The sequence below is a fragment of the Anopheles moucheti genome, unplaced genomic scaffold (assembly GCF_943734755.1).
Source record: "Anopheles moucheti unplaced genomic scaffold, idAnoMoucSN_F20_07 U1, whole genome shotgun sequence".
Taxonomy (NCBI): Eukaryota; Metazoa; Arthropoda; class Insecta; order Diptera; family Culicidae; genus Anopheles; species Anopheles moucheti.
In genome coordinates this window covers 1,952,601-1,972,745 of record NW_026453624.1, presented here as the reverse complement: position 1 = coordinate 1,972,745, position 20,145 = coordinate 1,952,601, and the positions used below count along the sequence as shown (strand labels likewise).

The 20,145-nt window shown below is 41.6% G+C and overlaps 1 pseudogene; it reads left to right on the top strand.

Annotated features, from left to right (window-relative positions):
* LOC128309252 (uncharacterized) overlaps nt 1-19,857 on the top strand; it is a 171,638-nt pseudogene extending 151,781 nt beyond the window's left edge.
* Nucleotides 19,858-20,145: the final 288 nt, after the last annotated feature.

Genomic DNA, 20,145 nt, shown 5'->3' with positions numbered 1-20,145 from the left:
CATCCATCGACCATCCGATTTGAACTTGGTACTTTTGAATTGAGTTCCGCGAGTAGTGACTTTGTCATTCAATAGCTTTTGACTTTCGCATCCATCGACCATCCGATTTGAACTTGGTACTTTTAGATTGAGGTTCGCGAGTAGTGACTTTGTCATTCAATAGCTTTTGACTTTCACTTCCATCGACCATCCGATTTGAACTTGGTACTTTTGAATTGTGGTCCGCGAGTAGTGACTTTGTCATTCAATAGCTTTTGACTTTCGCATCCATCGACCATCCGATTTGAACTTGGTACTTTTAGATTGAGGTTCGCGAGTAGTGACTTTGTCATTCAACAGCTTTTTAATTTCACATCCATCGACCATCCGATTTGAACTTGGTACTTTTGAATTGAGTTCCGCGAGTAGTGACTTTGTCATTTAATAGCTTTTGACTTTCGCATCCATCGACCATCCGATTTGAACTTGGTACTTTTAGATTGAGGTTCGCGAGTAGTGACTTTGTCATTCAATAGCTTTTTAATTTCACATCCATCGACCATCCGATTTGAACTTGGTACTTTTGAATTGAGTTCCGCGAGTAGTGACTTTGTCATTTAATAGCTTTTGACTTTTGCATCCATCGACCATCCGCCTTGCACTTGGTACTTTTGAATTGAGGTCCGCGAGTAGTGACTTTGTCATTCAATAGCTTTTGACTTTCGCATCCATCGACCATCCGATTTGAACTTGGTACTTTTAGATTGAGGTTCGCGAGTAGTGACTTTGTCATTCAATAGCTTTTTAATTTCACATCCATCGACCATCCGATTTGAACTTGGTACTTTTGAATTGTGGTCCGCGAGTAGTGACTTTGTCATTCAATAGCTTTTGACTTTCGCATCCATCGACCATCCGATTTGAACTTGGTACTTTTAGATTGAGGTTCGCGAGTAGTGACTTTGTCATTCAATAGCTTTTGACTTTCGCATCCATCGACCATCCGATTTGAACTTGGTACTTTTGAATTGAGTTCCGCGAGTAGTGACTTTGTCATTCAATAGCTTTTGACTTTCGCATCCATCGACCATCCGATTTGAACTTGGTACTTTTGAATTGAGTTCCGCGAGTAGTGACTTTGTCATTTAATAGCTTTTGACTTTTGCATCCATCGACCATCCGCCTTGCACTTGGTACTTTTGAATTGAGGTCCGCGAGTAGTGACTTTGTCATTCAATAGCTTTTGACTTTCGCATCCATCGACCATCCGATTTGAACTTGGTACTTTTGAATTGTGGTCCGCGAGTAGTGACTTTGTCATTCAATAGCTTTTGACTTTCGCATCCATCGACCATCCGATTTGAACTTGGTACTTTTAGATTGAGGTTCGCGAGTAGTGACTTTGTCATTCAACAGCTTTTTAATTTCACATCCATCGACCATCCGATTTGAACTTGGTACTTTTGAATTGAGTTCCGCGAGTAGTGACTTTGTCATTTAATAGCTTTTGACTTTCGCATCCATCGACCATCCGATTTGAACTTGGTACTTTTAGATTGAGGTTCGCGAGTAGTGACTTTGTCATTCAATAGCTTTTTAATTTCACATCCATCGACCATCCGATTTGAACTTGGTACTTTTGAATTGAGTTCCGCGAGTAGTGACTTTGTCATTCAATAGCTTTTGACTTTCGCATCCATCGACCATCCGATTTGAACTTGGTACTTTTAGATTGAGGTTCGCGAGTAGTGACTTTGTCATTCAATAGCTTTTGACTTTCACTTCCATCGACCATCCGATTTGAACTTGGTACTTTTGATTTGAGGTCCGCGAGTAGTGACTTTGTCATTCAATAGCTTTTGACTTTCACATCCATCGACCATCCGACTTGAACTTGGTACTTTTGAATTGTGGTCCGCGAGTAGTGACTTTGTCATTCAATAGCTTTTGACTTTCGCATCCATCGACCATCCGATTTGAACTTGGTACTTTTGAATTGAGGTCCGCGAGTAGTGACTTTGTCATTCAATAGCTTTTGACTTTCACTTCCATCGACCATCCGATTTGAACTTGGTACTTTTGATTTGAGGTCCGCGAGTAGTGACTTTGTCATTCAATAGCTTTTGACTTTCACATCCATCGACCATCCGACTTGAACTTGGTACTTTTGAATTGTGGTCCGCGAGTAGTGACTTTGTCATTCAATAGCTTTTGACTTTCACATCCATCGACCATCCGACTTGAACTTGGTACTTTTGAATTGTGGTCCGCGAGTAGTGACTTTGTCATTCAATAGCTTTTGACTTTCGCAGTAGTGACTTTGTCATTTAATAGCTTTTGACTTTCACATCCATCGACCATCCGATTTGAACTTGGTACTTTTAGATTGAGGTTCGCGAGTAGTGACTTTGTCATTCAATAGCTTTTGACTTTCGCATCCATCGACCATCCGATTTGAACTTGGTACTTTTGAATTGAGTTCCGCGAGTAGTGACTTTGTCATTCAATAGCTTTTGACTTTCGCATCCATCGACCATCCGATTTGAACTTGGTACTTTTGAATTGAGTTCCGCGAGTAGTGACTTTGTCATTTAATAGCTTTTGACTTTTGCATCCATCGACCATCCGCCTTGCACTTGGTACTTTTGAATTGAGGTCCGCGAGTAGTGACTTTGTCATTCAATAGCTTTTGACTTTCGCATCCATCGACCATCCGATTTGAACTTGGTACTTTTGAATTAAGTTCCGCGAGTAGTGACTTTGTCATTTAATAGCTTTTGACTTTTGCATCCATCGACCATCCGATTTGAACTTGGTACTTTTGAATTGAGTTCCGCGAGTAGTGACTTTGTCATTCAATAGCTTTTGACTTTCGCATCCATCGACCATCCGATTTGAACTTGGTACTTTTGAATTGAGGTCCGCGAGTAGTGACTTTGTCAATCCATAGCTTTTGACTTTCACATCCATCGACCATCCGATATGAACTTGGTACTTTTGAATTGAGGTCCGCGAGTAGTGACTTTGTCATTCAATAGCTTTTGACTTTCACATCCATCGACCATCCGATTTGAACTTGGTACTTTTGAATTGAGTTCCGCGAGTAGTGACTTTGTCATTTAATAGCTTTTGACTTTCGCATCCATCGACCATCCGATTTGAACTTGGTACTTTTAGATTGAGTTCCGCGAGTAGTGACTTTGTCATTCAATAGCTTTTGACTTTCGCAGTAGTGACTTTGTCATTTAATAGCTTTTGACTTTCACATCCATCGACCATCCGATTTGAACTTGGTACTTTTAGATTGAGGTTCGCGAGTAGTGACTTTGTCATTCAATAGCTTTTGACTTTCGCATCCATCGACAATCCGATTTGAACTTGGTACTTTTGAATTGAGTTCCGCGAGTAGTGACTTTGTCATTCAATAGCTTTTGACTTTCGCATCCATCGACCATCCGATTTGAACTTGGTACTTTTGAATTGAGGTCCGCGAGTAGTGACTTTGTCATTCAATAGCTTTTGACTTTCACATCCATCGACCATCCGACTTGAACTTGGTACTTTTGAATTGTGGTCCGCGAGTAGTGACTTTGTCATTCAATAGCTTTTGACTTTCACATCCATCGACCATCCGATTTGAACTTGGTACTTTTGAATTGAGTTCCGCGAGTAGTGACTTTGTCATTCAATAGCTTTTGACTTTCGCAGTAGTGACTTTGTCATTTAATAGCTTTTGACTTTCACATCCATCGACCATCCGATTTGAACTTGGTACTTTTAGATTGAGGTTCGCGAGTAGTGACTTTGTCATTCAATAGCTTTTGACTTTCGCATCCATCGACCATCCGATTTGAACTTGGTACTTTTGAATTGAGTTCCGCGAGTAGTGACTTTGTCATTCAATAGCTTTTGACTTTCGCATCCATCGACCATCCGATTTGAACTTGGTACTTTTGAATTGAGTTCCGCGAGTAGTGACTTTGTCATTTAATAGCTTTTGACTTTCGCATCCATCGACCATCCGATTTGAACTTGGTACTTTTAGATTGAGTTCCGCGAGTAGTGACTTTGTCATTCAATAGCTTTTGACTTTCGCAGTAGTGACTTTGTCATTTAATAGCTTTTGACTTTCACATCCATCGACCATCCGATTTGAACTTGGTACTTTTAGATTGAGGTTCGCGAGTAGTGACTTTGTCATTCAATAGCTTTTGACTTTCGCATCCATCGACAATCCGATTTGAACTTGGTACTTTTGAATTGAGGTCCGCGAGTAGTGACTTTGTCAATCCATAGCTTTTGACTTTCACATCCATCGACCATCCGATTTGAACTTGGTACTTTTGAATTGAGGTCCGCGAGTAGTGACTTTGTCATTCAATAGCTTTTGACTTTCACATCCATCGACCATCCGACTTGAACTTGGTACTTTTGAATTGTGGTCCGCGAGTAGTGACTTTGTCATTCAATAGCTTTTGACTTTCACATCCATCGACCATCCGATTTGAACTTGGTACTTTTGAATTGAGTTCCGCGAGTAGTGACTTTGTCATTCAATAGCTTTTGACTTTCGCAGTAGTGACTTTGTCATTTAATAGCTTTTGACTTTCACATCCATCGACCATCCGATTTGAACTTGGTACTTTTAGATTGAGGTTCGCGAGTAGTGACTTTGTCATTCAATAGCTTTTGACTTTCGCATCCATCGACCATCCGATTTGAACTTGGTACTTTTGAATTGAGTTCCGCGAGTAGTGACTTTGTCATTCAATAGCTTTTGACTTTCGCATCCATCGACCATCCGATTTGAACTTGGTACTTTTGAATTGAGTTCCGCGAGTAGTGACTTTGTCATTTAATAGCTTTTGACTTTTGCATCCATCGACCATCCGCCTTGCACTTGGTACTTTTGAATTGAGGTCCGCGAGTAGTGACTTTGTCATTCAATAGCTTTTGACTTTCGCATCCATCGACCATCCGATTTGAACTTGGTACTTTTGAATTAAGTTCCGCGAGTAGTGACTTTGTCATTTAATAGCTTTTGACTTTTGCATCCATCGACCATCCGATTTGAACTTGGTACTTTTGAATTGAGTTCCGCGAGTAGTGACTTTGTCATTCAATAGCTTTTGACTTTCGCATCCATCGACCATCCGACTTGAACTTGGTACTTTTGAATTGAGGTCCGCGAGTAGTGACTTTGTCAATCCATAGCTTTTGACTTTCACATCCATCGACCATCCGATATGAACTTGGTACTTTTGAATTGAGGTCCGCGAGTAGTGACTTTGTCATTCAATAGCTTTTGACTTTCACATCCATCGACCATCCGATTTGAACTTGGTACTTTTGAATTGAGTTCCGCGAGTAGTGACTTTGTCATTTAATAGCTTTTGACTTTCGCATCCATCGACCATCCGATTTGAACTTGGTACTTTTAGATTGAGGTTCGCGAGTAGTGACTTTGTCATTCAATAGCTTTTTAATTTCACATCCATCGACCATCCGATTTGAACTTGGTACTTTTGAATTGAGTTCCGCGAGTAGTGACTTTGTCATTCAATAGCTTTTGACTTTCGCATCCATCGACCATCCGATTTGAACTTGGTACTTTTAAATTGTGGTCCGCGAGTAGTGACTTTGTCATTCAATAGCTTTTGACTTTCGCAGTAGTGACTTTGTCATTTAATAGCTTTTGACTTTCACATCCATCGACCATCCGATTTGAACTTGGTACTTTTGAATTGAGGTCCGCGAGTAGTGACTTTGTCATTCAATAGCTTTTGACTTTCACTTCCATCGACCATCCGATTTGAACTTGGTACTTTTAAATTGTGGTCCGCGAGTAGTGACTATGTCATTCAATAGCTTTTGACTTTCGCATCCATCGATCATCCGATTTGAACTTGGTACTTTTGAATTGTGGTCCGCGAGTAGTGACTTTGTCATTCAATAGCTTTTGACTTTCGCAGTAGTGACTTTGTCATTCAATAGCTTTTGACTTTCACATCCATCGACCATCCGATTTGAACTTGGTACTTTTGAATTGTGGTCCGCGAGTAGTGACTTTGTCATTCAATAGCTTTTGACTTTCGCATCCATAGACCATCCGATTTGAACTTGGTACTTTTGAATTGAGGTCCGCAAGTAGTGACTTTGTCATTCCATAGCTTTTGACTTTCGCATCCATCGACCATCCGCCTTGCACTTGGTACTTTTGAAATGAGGTCCGCGAGTAGTGACTTTGTCATTCAATAGCTTTTGACTTTCGCAGTAGTGACTTTGTCATTTAATAGCTTTTGACTTTCACATCCATCGACCATCCGATTTGAACTTGGTACTTTTGAATTGTGGTCCGCGAGTAGTGACTTTGTCATTCAATAGCTTTTGACTTTCACATCCATCGACCATCCGATTTGAACTTGGTACTTTTAAATTGTGGTCCGCGAGTAGTGACTATGTCATTCAATAGCTTTTGACTTTCGCATCCATCGATCATCCGATTTGAACTTGGTACTTTTGAATTGAGTTCCGCGAGTAGTGACTTTGTCATTCAATAGCTTTTGACTTTCGCATCCATCGATCATCCGATTTGAACTTGGTACTTTTGAATTGAGGTCCGCAAGTAGTGACTTTGTCATTCCATAGCTTTTGACTTTCGCATCCATCGACCATCCGCCTTGCACTTGGTACTTTTGAAATGAGGTCCGCGAGTAGTGACTTTGTCATTCAATAGCTTTTGACTTTCGCAGTAGTGACTTTGTCATTTAATAGCTTTTGACTTTCACATCCATCGACCATCCGATTTGAACTTGGTACTTTTGAATTGAGGTCCGCGAGTAGTGACTTTGTCATGCAATAGCTTTTGACTTTCACATCCATCGACCATCCGATTTGAACTTGGTACTTTTGAATTGAGTTCCGCGAGTAGTGACTTTGTCATTTAATAGCTTTTGACTTTTGCATCCATCGACCATCCGCCTTGCACTTGGTACTTTTGAATTGAGGTCCGCGAGTAGTGACTTTGTCATTCAATAGCTTTTGACTTTCGCATCCATCGACCATCCGATTTGAACTTGGTACTTTTAGATTTAGGTTCGCGAGTAGTGACTTTGTCATTCAATAGCTTTTGACTTTCGCATCCATCGACCATCCGATTTGAACTTGGTACTTTTGAATTGAGTTCCGCGAGTAGTGACTTTGTCATTTAATAGCTTTTGACTTTTGCATCCATCGACCATCCGCCTTGCACTTGGTACTTTTGAATTGAGGTCCGCGAGTAGTGACTTTGTCATTCCATAGCTTTTGACTTTCGCATCCATCGACCATCCGATTTGAACTTGGTACTTTTAGATTTAGGTTCGCGAGTAGTGACTTTGTCATTCAATAGCTTTTGACTTTCGCATCCATCGACCATCCGATTTGAACTTGGTACTTTTGAATTGAGGTCCGCGAATAGTGACTTTGTCATTCCATAGCTTTTGACTTTTGCATTCATCGACCATCCGATTTGAACTTGGTACTTTTGAATTGTGGTCCACCAGTAGTGACTTTGTCATTCAATAGCTTTTGACTTTCGCATCCATCGACCATCCGATTTGAACTTGGTACTTTTGAATTGTGGTCCACCAGTAGTGACTTTGTCATTCAATAGCTTTTGACTTTCGCATCCATCGACCATCCGATTTGAACTTGGTACTTTTGAATTGTGGTCCACCAGTAGTGACTTTGTCATTTAATAGCTTTTGACTTTTGCATCCATCGACCATCCGATTTGAACTTGGTACTTTTGAATTGAGGTCCGCGAGTAGTGACTTTGTCATTCTATAGCTTTTGACTTTCGCATCCATCGACCATCCGATTTGAACTTGGTACTTTTGAATTGTGGTCCACCAGTAGTGACTTTGTCATTCAATAGCTTTTGACTTTCGCATCCATCGACCATCCGATTTGAACTTGATACTTTTGAATTGTGGTCCACCAGTAGTGACTTTGTCATTCAATAGCTTTTGACTTTCGCATCCATCGACCATCCGATTTGAACTTGGTACTTTTGAATTGAGGTCCGCGAGTAGTGACTATGTCATTCAATAGCTTTTGACTTTCGCATCCATCGATCATCCGATTTGAACTTGGTACTTTTGAATTGAGTTCCGCGAGTAGTGACTTTGTCATTCAATAGCTTTTGACTTTCGCATCCATCGACCATCCGATTTGAACTTGGTACTTTTGAATTGAGTTCCGCGAGTAGTGACTTTGTCATTCAATAGCTTTTGACTTTCGCATCCATCGACCATTCAACTTGAACTTGGTACTTTTGAATTGTGGTCCACCAGTAGTGACTTTGTCATTCAATAGCTTTTGACTTTCGCATCCATCGACCATCCGATTTGAACTTGGTACTTTTGAATTGAGGTCCGCGAGTAGTGACTTTGTCATTCAATAGCTTTTGACTTTCGCATCCATCGACCATCCGATTTGAACTTGGTACTTTTAAATTGTGGTCCGCGAGTAGTGACTATGTCATTCAATAGCTTTTGACTTTCGCATCCATCGATCATCCGATTTGAACTTGGTACTTTTGAATTGAGGTCCGCGAGTAGTGACTTTGTCATTCAATAGCTTTTGACTTTCGCATCCATCGACCATCCGATTTGAACTTGGTACTTTTGAATTGAGGTCCGCGAGTAGTGACTTTGTCATTCTATAGCTTTTGACTTTCGCATCCATCGACCATCCGATTTGAAGTTGGTACTTTTGAATTGAGGTCCGCGAATAGTGACTTTGTCATTCCATAGCTTTTGACTTTTGCATCCATCGACCATCCGATTTGAACTTGGTACTTTTGAATTGAGGTCCGCGAGTAGTGACTTTGTCATTCTATAGCTTTTGACTTTCGCATCCATCGACCATCCGATTTGAACTTGGTACTTTTGAATTGAGGTCCGCGAGTAGTGACTTTGTCATTCAATAGCTTTTGACTTTCGCATCCATCGACCATCCGATTTGAACTTGGTACTTTTGAATTGAGGTCCGCGAGTAGTGACTTTGTCATTCAATAGCTTTTGACTTTCGCATCCATCGACCATCCGATTTGAACTTGGTACTTTTGAATTGAGTTCCGCGAGTAGTGACTTTGTCATTCAATAGCTTTTGACTTTCGCATCCATCGACCATCCGATTTGAAGTTGGTACTTTTGAATTGAGGTCCGCGAATAGTGACTTTGTCATTCCATAGCTTTTGACTTTTGCATCCATCGACCATCCGATTTGAACTTGGTACTTTTGAATTGAGGTCCGCGAGTAGTGACTTTGTCATTCAATAGCTTTTGACTTTCGCATCCATCGACCATCCGATTTGAACTTGGTACTTTTGAATTGAGGTCCGCGAGTAGTGACTTTGTCATTCAATAGCTTTTGACTTTCGCATCCATCGACCATCCGATTTGAACTTGGTACTTTTGAATTGAGTTCCGCGAGTAGTGACTTTGTCATTCAATAGCTTTTGACTTTCGCATCCATCGACCATCCGATTTGAAGTTGGTACTTTTGAATTGAGGTCCGCGAGTAGTGACTTTGTCATTCTATAGCTTTTGACTTTCGCATCCATCGACCATCCGATTTGAACTTGGTACTTTTGAATTGTGGTCCACCAGTAGTGACTTTGTCATTCAATAGCTTTTGACTTTCGCATCCATCGACCATCCGATTTGAACTTGGTACTTTTGAATTGAGGTCCGCGAGTAGTGACTTTGTCATTCAATAGCTTTTGACTTTCGCATCCATCGACCATCGGATTTGAACTTGGTACTTTTGAATTGAGGTCCGCGAGTAGTGACTTTGTCATTCAATAGCTTTTGACTTTCGCATCCATCGACCATCCGATTTGAACTTGGTACTTTTGAATTGAGGTCCGCGAGTAGTGACTTTGTCATTCAATAGCTTTTGACTTTCGCATCCATCGACCATCCGATTTGAAGTTGGTACTTTTGAATTGAGGTCCGCGAATAGTGACTTTGTCATTCCATAGCTTTTGACTTTTGCATCCATCGACCATCCGATTTGAACTTGGTACTTTTGAATTGAGGTCCGCGAGTAGTGACTTTGTCATTCTATAGCTTTTGACTTTCGCATCCATCGACCATCCGATTTGAACTTGGTACTTTTGAATTGTGGTCCACCAGTAGTGACTTTGTCATTCAATAGCTTTTGACTTTCGCATCCATCGACCATCCGACTTGAACTTGGTACTTTTGAATTGAGGTCCGCGAGTAGTGACTTTGTCATTCAATAGCTTTTGACTTTCGCATCCATCGACCATCCGATTTGAACTTGGTACTTTTGAATTGAGGTCCGCGAGTAGTGACTTTGTCATTCAATAGCTTTTGACTTTCGCATCCATCGACCATCCGCCTTGAATTTAGTACTTTTGAATTGAGGTCCGCGAGTAGTGACTTTGTCATTCAATAGCTTTTGACTTTTGCATCCATCGACCATCCGACTTGAATTTGGTACTTTTGAATTGAGGTCCGCGAGTAGTGACTTTGTCATTCAATAGCTTTTGACTTTCGCATCCATCGACCATCCGCCTTGAATTTAGTACTTTTGAATTGAGGTCCGCGAGTAGTGACTTTGTCATTCAATAGCTTTTGACTTTCGCATCCATCGACCATCCGCCTTGAACTTAGTACTTTTGAATTGTGGTCCGCGAGTAGTGACTTTGTCATTCAATAGCTTTTGACTTTCGCATCCATCGACCATCCGATTTGAACTTGGTACTTTTGAATTGAGGTCCGCGAGTAGTGACTTTGTCATTCAATAGCTTTTGACTTTCGCATCCATCGACCATCCGATTTGAACTTGGTACTTTTGAATTGTAATCCGCGAGTAGTGACTTTGTCATTCAATAGCTTTTGACTTTCGCATCCCTCGACCATCCAATTTGAACTTGGTACTTTTGAATTGTGGTCCGCGAGTAGTGACTTTGTCATTCAATAGCTTTTGACTTTCACTTCCATCGACCATCCGATTTGAACTTGGTACTTTTGAATTGTGGTCCGCGAGTAGTGACTTTGTCATTCAATAGCTTTTGACTTTCGCATCCATCGACCATTCAACTTGAACTTGGTACTTTTGAATTGTGGTCCGCGAGTAGTGACTTTGTCATGCAATAGCTTTTGACTTTCACATCCCTCGACCATCCAATTTGAACTTGGTACTTTTGAAATGAGGTCCGCGAGTAGTGACTTTGTCATTCCATAGCTTTTGACTTTCACTTCCATCGACCATCCGATTTGAACTTGGTACTTTTGAATTGTGGTCCGCGAGTAGTGACTTTGTCATTCAATAGCTTTTGACTTTCGCAGTAGTGACTTTGTCATTCAATAGCTTTTGATTTTTGCATCCATCGACCATCCGATTTGAACTTGGTTCTTTTGAATTGAGGTCCACGAGTAGTGACTTTTTCATTCAATAGCTTTTGACTTTCACTTCCATCGACCATCCGATTTGAACTTGGTACTTTTGAATTGTGGTCCGCGAGTAGTGACTTTGTCATTCAATAGCTTTTGACTTTCGCATCCATCGACCATCCGATTTGAACTTGGTACTTTTGAATTGATTTCCGCGAGTAGTGACTTTGTCATTCAATAGCTTTTGACTTTCGCATCCATCGACCATCCGATTTGAACTTGGTACTTTTGAATTGAGGTCCGCGAGTAGTGACTTTGTCATTCAATAGCTTTTGACTTTCACTTCCATCGACCATCCGATTTGAACTTGGTACTTTTGAATTGTGGTCCGCGAGTAGTGACTTTGTCATTCAATAGCTTTTGACTTTCGCAGTAGTGACTTCGTCATTCAATAGCTTTTGACTTTTGCATCCATCGACCATCCGATTTGAACTTGGTACTTTTGAATTGTGGTCCGCGAGTAGTGACTTTGTCATTCAATAGCTTTTGACTTTCGCATCCCTCGACCATCCAATTTGAACTTGGTACTTTTGAATTGAGGTCCGCGAGTAGTGACTTTGTCATTCAATAGCTTTTGACTTTCACTTCCATCGACCATTCAACTTGAACTTGGTACTTTTGAATTGTGGTCCGCGAGTAGTGACTTTGTCATTCAATAGCTTTTGACTTTCGCATCCATCGACCATCCGATTTGAACTTGGTACTTTTGAATTGAGGTCCGCGAGTAGTGACTTTGTCATTCAATAGCTTTTGACTTTCGCATCCATCGACCATCGGATTTGAACTTGGTACTTTTGAATTGAGGTCCGCGAGTAGTGACTTTGTCATTCAATAGCTTTTGACTTTCGCATCCATCGACCATCCGATTTGAACTTGGTACTTTTGAATTGAGGTCCGCGAGTAGTGACTTTGTCATTCAATAGCTTTTGACTTTCGCATCCATCGATCATCCGATTTGAACTTGGTACTTTTGAATTGAGGTCCGCGAGTAGTGACTTTGTCATTCAATAGCTTTTGACTTTCGCATCCATCGACCATCCGATTTGAACTTGGTACTTTTGAATTGAGTTCCGCGAGTAGTGACTTTGTCATTCAATAGCTTTTGACTTTCGCATCCATCGACCATCCGATTTGAAGTTGGTACTTTTGAATTGAGGTCCGCGAATAGTGACTTTGTCATTCCATAGCTTTTGACTTTTGCATCCATCGACCATCCGATTTGAACTTGGTACTTTTGAATTGAGGTCCGCGAGTAGTGACTTTGTCATTCAATAGCTTTTGACTTTCGCATCCATCGACCATCCGATTTGAACTTGGTACTTTTGAATTGAGGTCCGCGAGTAGTGACTTTGTCATTCAATAGCTTTTGACTTTCGCATCCATCGACCATCCGATTTGAACTTGGTACTTTTGAATTGTGGTCCACCAGTAGTGACTTTGTCATTCAATAGCTTTTGACTTTCGCATCCATCGATCATCCGATTTGAACTTGGTACTTTTGAATTGAGGTCCGCGAGTAGTGACTTTGTCATTCAATAGCTTTTGACTTTCGCATCCATCGACCATCCGATTTGAACTTGGTACTTTTGAATTGAGTTCCGCGAGTAGTGACTTTGTCATTCAATAGCTTTTGACTTTCGCATCCATCGACCATCCGATTTGAAGTTGGTACTTTTGAATTGAGGTCCGCGAATAGTGACTTTGTCATTCCATAGCTTTTGACTTTTGCATCCATCGACCATCCGATTTGAACTTGGTACTTTTGAATTGAGGTCCGCGAGTAGTGACTTTGTCATTCTATAGCTTTTGACTTTCGCATCCATCGACCATCCGATTTGAACTTGGTACTTTTGAATTGTGGTCCACCAGTAGTGACTTTGTCATTCAATAGCTTTTGACTTTCGCATCCATCGACCATCCGATTTGAACTTGGTACTTTTGAATTGAGGTCCGCGAGTAGTGACTTTGTCATTCAATAGCTTTTGACTTTCGCATCCATCGACCATCGGATTTGAACTTGGTACTTTTGAATTGAGGTCCGCGAGTAGTGACTTTGTCATTCAATAGCTTTTGACTTTCGCATCCATCGACCATCCGATTTGAACTTGGTACTTTTGAATTGAGGTCCGCGAGTAGTGACTTTGTCATTCAATAGCTTTTGACTTTCGCATCCATCGACCATCCGATTTGAAGTTGGTACTTTTGAATTGAGGTCCGCGAATAGTGACTTTGTCATTCCATAGCTTTTGACTTTTGCATCCATCGACCATCCGATTTGAACTTGGTACTTTTGAATTGAGGTCCGCGAGTAGTGACTTTGTCATTCTATAGCTTTTGACTTTCGCATCCATCGACCATCCGATTTGAACTTGGTACTTTTGAATTGTGGTCCACCAGTAGTGACTTTGTCATTCAATAGCTTTTGACTTTCGCATCCATCGACCATCCGACTTGAACTTGGTACTTTTGAATTGAGGTCCGCGAGTAGTGACTTTGTCATTCAATAGCTTTTGACTTTCGCATCCATCGACCATCCGATTTGAACTTGGTACTTTTGAATTGAGGTCCGCGAGTAGTGACTTTGTCATTCAATAGCTTTTGACTTTCGCATCCATCGACCATCCGCCTTGAATTTAGTACTTTTGAATTGAGGTCCGCGAGTAGTGACTTTGTCATTCAATAGCTTTTGACTTTTGCATCCATCGACCATCCGACTTGAATTTGGTACTTTTGAATTGAGGTCCGCGAGTAGTGACTTTGTCATTCAATAGCTTTTGACTTTCGCATCCATCGACCATCCGCCTTGAATTTAGTACTTTTGAATTGAGGTCCGCGAGTAGTGACTTTGTCATTCAATAGCTTTTGACTTTCGCATCCATCGACCATCCGCCTTGAACTTAGTACTTTTGAATTGTGGTCCGCGAGTAGTGACTTTGTCATTCAATAGCTTTTGACTTTCGCATCCATCGACCATCCGATTTGAACTTGGTACTTTTGAATTGAGGTCCGCGAGTAGTGACTTTGTCATTCAATAGCTTTTGACTTTCGCATCCATCGACCATCCGATTTGAACTTGGTACTTTTGAATTGTGGTCCGCGAGTAGTGACTTTGTCATTCAATAGCTTTTGACTTTCGCAGTAGTGACTTTGTCATTCAATAGCTTTTGACTTTTGCATCCATCGACCATCCGATTTGAACTTGGTACTTTTGAATTGTAATCCGCGAGTAGTGACTTTGTCATTCAATAGCTTTTGACTTTCGCATCCCTCGACCATCCAATTTGAACTTGGTACTTTTGAATTGTGGTCCGCGAGTAGTGACTTTGTCATTCAATAGCTTTTGACTTTCACTTCCATCGACCATCCGATTTGAACTTGGTACTTTTGAATTGTGGTCCGCGAGTAGTGACTTTGTCATTCAATAGCTTTTGACTTTCGCATCCATCGACCATTCAACTTGAACTTGGTACTTTTGAATTGTGGTCCGCGAGTAGTGACTTTGTCATGCAATAGCTTTTGACTTTCACATCCCTCGACCATCCAATTTGAACTTGGTACTTTTGAAATGAGGTCCGCGAGTAGTGACTTTGTCATTCCATAGCTTTTGACTTTCACTTCCATCGACCATCCGATTTGAACTTGGTACTTTTGAATTGTGGTCCGCGAGTAGTGACTTTGTCATTCAATAGCTTTTGACTTTCGCAGTAGTGACTTTGTCATTCAATAGCTTTTGACTTTTGCATCCATCGACCATCCGATTTGAACTTGGTTCTTTTGAATTGAGGTCCACGAGTAGTGACTTTTTCATTCAATAGCTTTTGACTTTCACTTCCATCGACCATCCGATTTGAACTTGGTACTTTTGAATTGTGGTCCGCGAGTAGTGACTTTGTCATTCAATAGCTTTTGACTTTCGCATCCATCGACCATCCGATTTGAACTTGGTACTTTTGAATTGATTTCCGCGAGTAGTGACTTTGTCATTCAATAGCTTTTGACTTTTGCATCCATCGACCATCCGATTTGAACTTGGTTCTTTTGAATTGAGGTCCACGAGTAGTGACTTTTTCATTCAATAGCTTTTGACTTTCACTTCCATCGACCATCCGATTTGAACTTGGTACTTTTGAATTGTGGTCCGCGAGTAGTGACTTTGTCATTCAATAGCTTTTGACTTTCGCATCCATCGACCATCCGATTTGAACTTGGTACTTTTGAATTGATTTCCGCGAGTAGTGACTTTGTCATTCAATAGCTTTTGACTTTCGCATCCATCGACCATCCGATTTGAACTTGGTACTTTTGAATTGAGGTCCGCGAGTAGTGACTTTGTCATTCAATAGCTTTTGACTTTCACTTCCATCGACCATCCGACTTGAACTTGGTACTTTTGAATTGTGGTCCGCGAGTAGTGACTTTGTCATTCAATAGCTTTTGACTTTCGCAGTAGTGACTTCGTCATTCAATAGCTTTTGACTTTTGCATCCATCGACCATCCGATTTGAACTTGGTACTTTTGAATTGTGGTCCGCGAGTAGTGACTTTGTCATTCAATAGCTTTTGACTTTCGCATCCCTCGACCATCCAATTTGAACTTGGTACTTTTGAATTGAGGTCCGCGAGTAGTGACTTTGTCATTCAATAGCTTTTGACTTTCACTTCCATCGACCATTCAACTTGAACTTGGTACTTTTGAATTGTGGTCCGCGAGTAGTGACTTTGTCATTCAATAGCTTTTGACTTTCGCATCCATCGACCATCCGATTTGAACTTGGTACTTTTGAATTGTGGTCCGCGAGTAGTGACTTTGTCATTCAATAGCTTTTGACTTTCGCATCCATCGACCATCCGATTTGAACTTGGTACTTTTGAATTGATTTCCGCGAGTAGTGACTTTGTCATTCAATAGCTTTTGACTTTCGCATCCATCGACCATCCGATTTGAACTTGGTACTTTTGAATTGAGGTCCGCGAGTAGTGACTTTGTCATTCAATAGCTTTTGACTTTCACTTCCATCGACCATCCGATTTGAACTTGGTACTTTTGAATTGTGGTCCGCGAGTAGTGACTTTGTCATTCAATAGCTTTTGACTTTCGCAGTAGTGACTTTGTCATTCAATAGCTTTTGACTTTTGCATCCATCGACCATCCGATTTGAACTTGGTACTTTTGAATTGTGGTCCGCGAGTAGTGACTTTGTCATTCAATAGCTTTTGACTTTCGCATCCATCGACCATCCGATTTGAACTTGGTACTTTTAGATTGAGGTTCGCGAGTAGTGACTTTGTCATTCAATAGCTTTTGAATTTCACATCCATCGACCATCCGATTTGAATTTGGTACTTTTGAATTGTGGTCCGCGAGTAGTGACTTTGTCATTCAATAGCTTTTGACTTTCGCATCCATCGACCATCCGACTTGAACTTGGTACTTTTGAATTGAGGTCCGCGAGTAGTGACTTTGTCATTCAATAGCTTTTGACTTTCGCATCCATCGACCATCCGATTTGAACTTGGTACTTTTGAATTGAGTTCCGCGAGTAGTGACTTTGTCATTCAATAGCTTTTGACTTTCGCATCCATCGACCATCCGATTTGAACTTGGTACTTTTGAATTGAGTTCCGCGAGTAGTGACTTTGTCATTCAATAGCTTTTGACTTTCGCAGTAGTGACTTTGTCATTCAATAGCTTTTGACTTTTGCATCCATCGACCATCCGATTTGAACTTGGTACTTTTGAATTGTGGTCCGCGAGTAGTGACTTTGTCATTCAATAGCTTTTGACTTTCGCATCCCTCGACCATCCAATTTGAACTTGGTACTTTTGAATTGTGGTCCGCGAGTAGTGACTTTGTCATGCAATAGCTTTTGACTTTCACATCCCTCGACCATCCAATTTGAACTTGGTACTTTTGAAATGAGGTCCGCGAGTAGTGACTTTGTCATTCCATAGCTTTTGACTTTCACTTCCATCGACCATCCGATTTGAACTTGGTACTTTTGAATTGTGGTCCGCGAGTAGTGACTTTGTCATTCAATAGCTTTTGACTTTCGCAGTAGTGACTTTGTCATTCAATAGCTTTTGACTTTTGCATCCATCGACCATCCGACTTGAATTTGGTACTTTTGAATTGAGGTCCGCGAACAGTGACTTTGTCATTCAATAGCTTTTGACTTTCGCATCCATCGACCATCCGATTTGAATTTGGTACTTTTGAATTGTGGTCCGCGAGTAGTGACTTTGTCATTCAATAGCTTTTGACTTTCGCATCCATCGACCATCCGATTTGAACTTGGTACTTTTGAATTGAGGTCCGCGAGTAGTGACTTTGTCATTCAATAGCTTTTGACTTTTGCATCCATCGACCATCCGACTTGAATTTGGTACTTTTGAATTGAGGTCCGCGAGTAGTGACTTTGTCATTCAATAGCTTTTGACTTTCGCATCCATCGACCATCCGATTTGAATTTGGTACTTTTGAATTGTGGTCCGCGAGTAGTGACTTTGTCATTCAATAGCTTTTGACTTTCGCATCCATCGACCATCCGATTTGAACTTGGTACTTTTGAATTGAGGTCCGCGAGTAGTGACTTTGTCATTCAATAGCTTTTGACTTTTGCATCCATCGACCATCCGACTTGAATTTGGTACTTTTGAATTGAGGTCCGCGAGTAGTGACTTTGTCATTCAATAGCTTTTGACTTTCGCATCCATCGACCATCCGATTTGAACTTGGTACTTTTGAATTGTGGTCCGCGAGTAGTGACTTTGTCATTCAATAGCTTTTGACTTTCGCAACCATCGACCATCCGCCTTGAACTTGGTACTTTTGAATTGAGGTCTGCGAGTAGTGACTTTGTCATTCAATAGCTTTCGACCTTCACATCCATCGACCATCCAACTTGCACTTGGAACTTTTGAATTGTGGTCCGCGAGTAGTGATTTTGTCATACAACAGCTTTTGACTTTCGCATCCATCGACCATCCGATTTGAACTTGGAACTTTTGAATTGAGGTCCGCGAGTAGTGACTTTGTCATTCAATAGCTTTTGACTTTCGCATCCATCGACCATCCGCCTTGAACTTGGTACTTTTGAATTGTGGTCCGCGAGTAGTGACTTTGTCATTCAAAAGCTTTTGACTTTCGCATCCATCGACCATCCGATTTGAACTTGGTTGTTGCGTCACGCAACAGGCTCTTTTCGGATTCTTTGCAAAAGTTCTACTTCCAAACACACACGTTGATTTAACACGTTATATTTCCACGAGTTAAAAAATTTACATGTGTTATACCTTGCGAAAAAGAGGCCCTAATGCGCGCTGACACGTGCTTATATCTACGGTCGTCAACCCAGCCTCTCCGGTCATCGCTCCAACGATGCTTCGTGCTACTTCGGGTTCTACAAGACGACGGCAGCGCCCTCTCTTTGCAAACGCCGTAATCACGACCAGTTTGTTATACACCTTGGTCGGACTGTTTACATTTGTCAACACTCCCCCCCAGTGTTTTCATCCGTGGAGACACTCCTTGTTTGTCCGACATCTATGACAGCTAATTTGACGACCGGCCGTTCCAGCACTTTTCCGGATGTTATTTGTACATGTGCTCGGCGTACTTCTCCGTCCTTCGACTTCACGGTGCTTATGACGCGACCCTTTGGCCAGTAACCGCGAGGCAGGTTTTCATCTATTAGTAGTACCAGGTCTCCATTACGTAGTGGCTTCGTTTGCTGGAACCATTTGGTGCGCTTGGTGAGAGTTGGTAAATATGTAGAAATCCATCGCCGCCAGAAAACGTCCGCATAGTGTTGGGAAGTTTTCCAGGAGTTTTGTAGTGCTCCTGTCGCGGCATCGAATTGGACCGTTGGTTTTGCTCCAGATGACGAGCCCAGCAGGAAATGGTTCGGCGTCAACGGAGCATCCTCCTCACGATCAACAGGTACGTCTGTCAACGGACGGCAGTTGAGAATATGTTCCACTTCGATCAACCAACTTTGAAAGATTGCGTCCGTGGGATACCTGGTGAAACGTACATAATCCAGAGTTGATTTAATGGATCGTACTAACCTTTCCCATGCTCCTCCGAAGTGCGGCGCTGCGGGCGGGTTGAAGGTCCACTTCGTTCCGGTAAGGTTTACCTCTTCTATCACCTGGTTCATGTTCACTTCTTTTAGGGCTTCACGCAGCTCACGGCTCGCCCCGACGAAATTCGTTCCTTGATCGGATACTATCTCATTTGGTGTACCTCGACGTGCAATGAAGTTCCTTAGCGCTAACAGACACGATCCGGTGGTCATGGAATGAGCAACCTCGATATGCACAGCGCGTACTGTCAGGCAAGTAAATAGTACTCCCCACCGTTTTTCGGTCTTCCTACCGTTGACTACCACAAATGGACCGAAGTAATCGATCCCAGTGAATGTAAAGGGTCTTGTGAAGGCGGATAAGCGACATGCAGGGAGATCGCTCATTAATGGTAGGATCGGCTTTGCATTTTTTACTCGGCAGAGCTGGCATTTTTTTCTTATTCTGCTACAAGTGGTCCTCAGCGCGGGGATCTCGTACTTTTGTCGCACCTCGTTTATAACGATACTATGGTTCAGGTGCCGGTATCGACGATGGTAATCATCAACGATGAGGTCGGTGACTGTTGCTGATTTTGGAAGAATAATAGGCCTTTTCGTGCTATCTTCG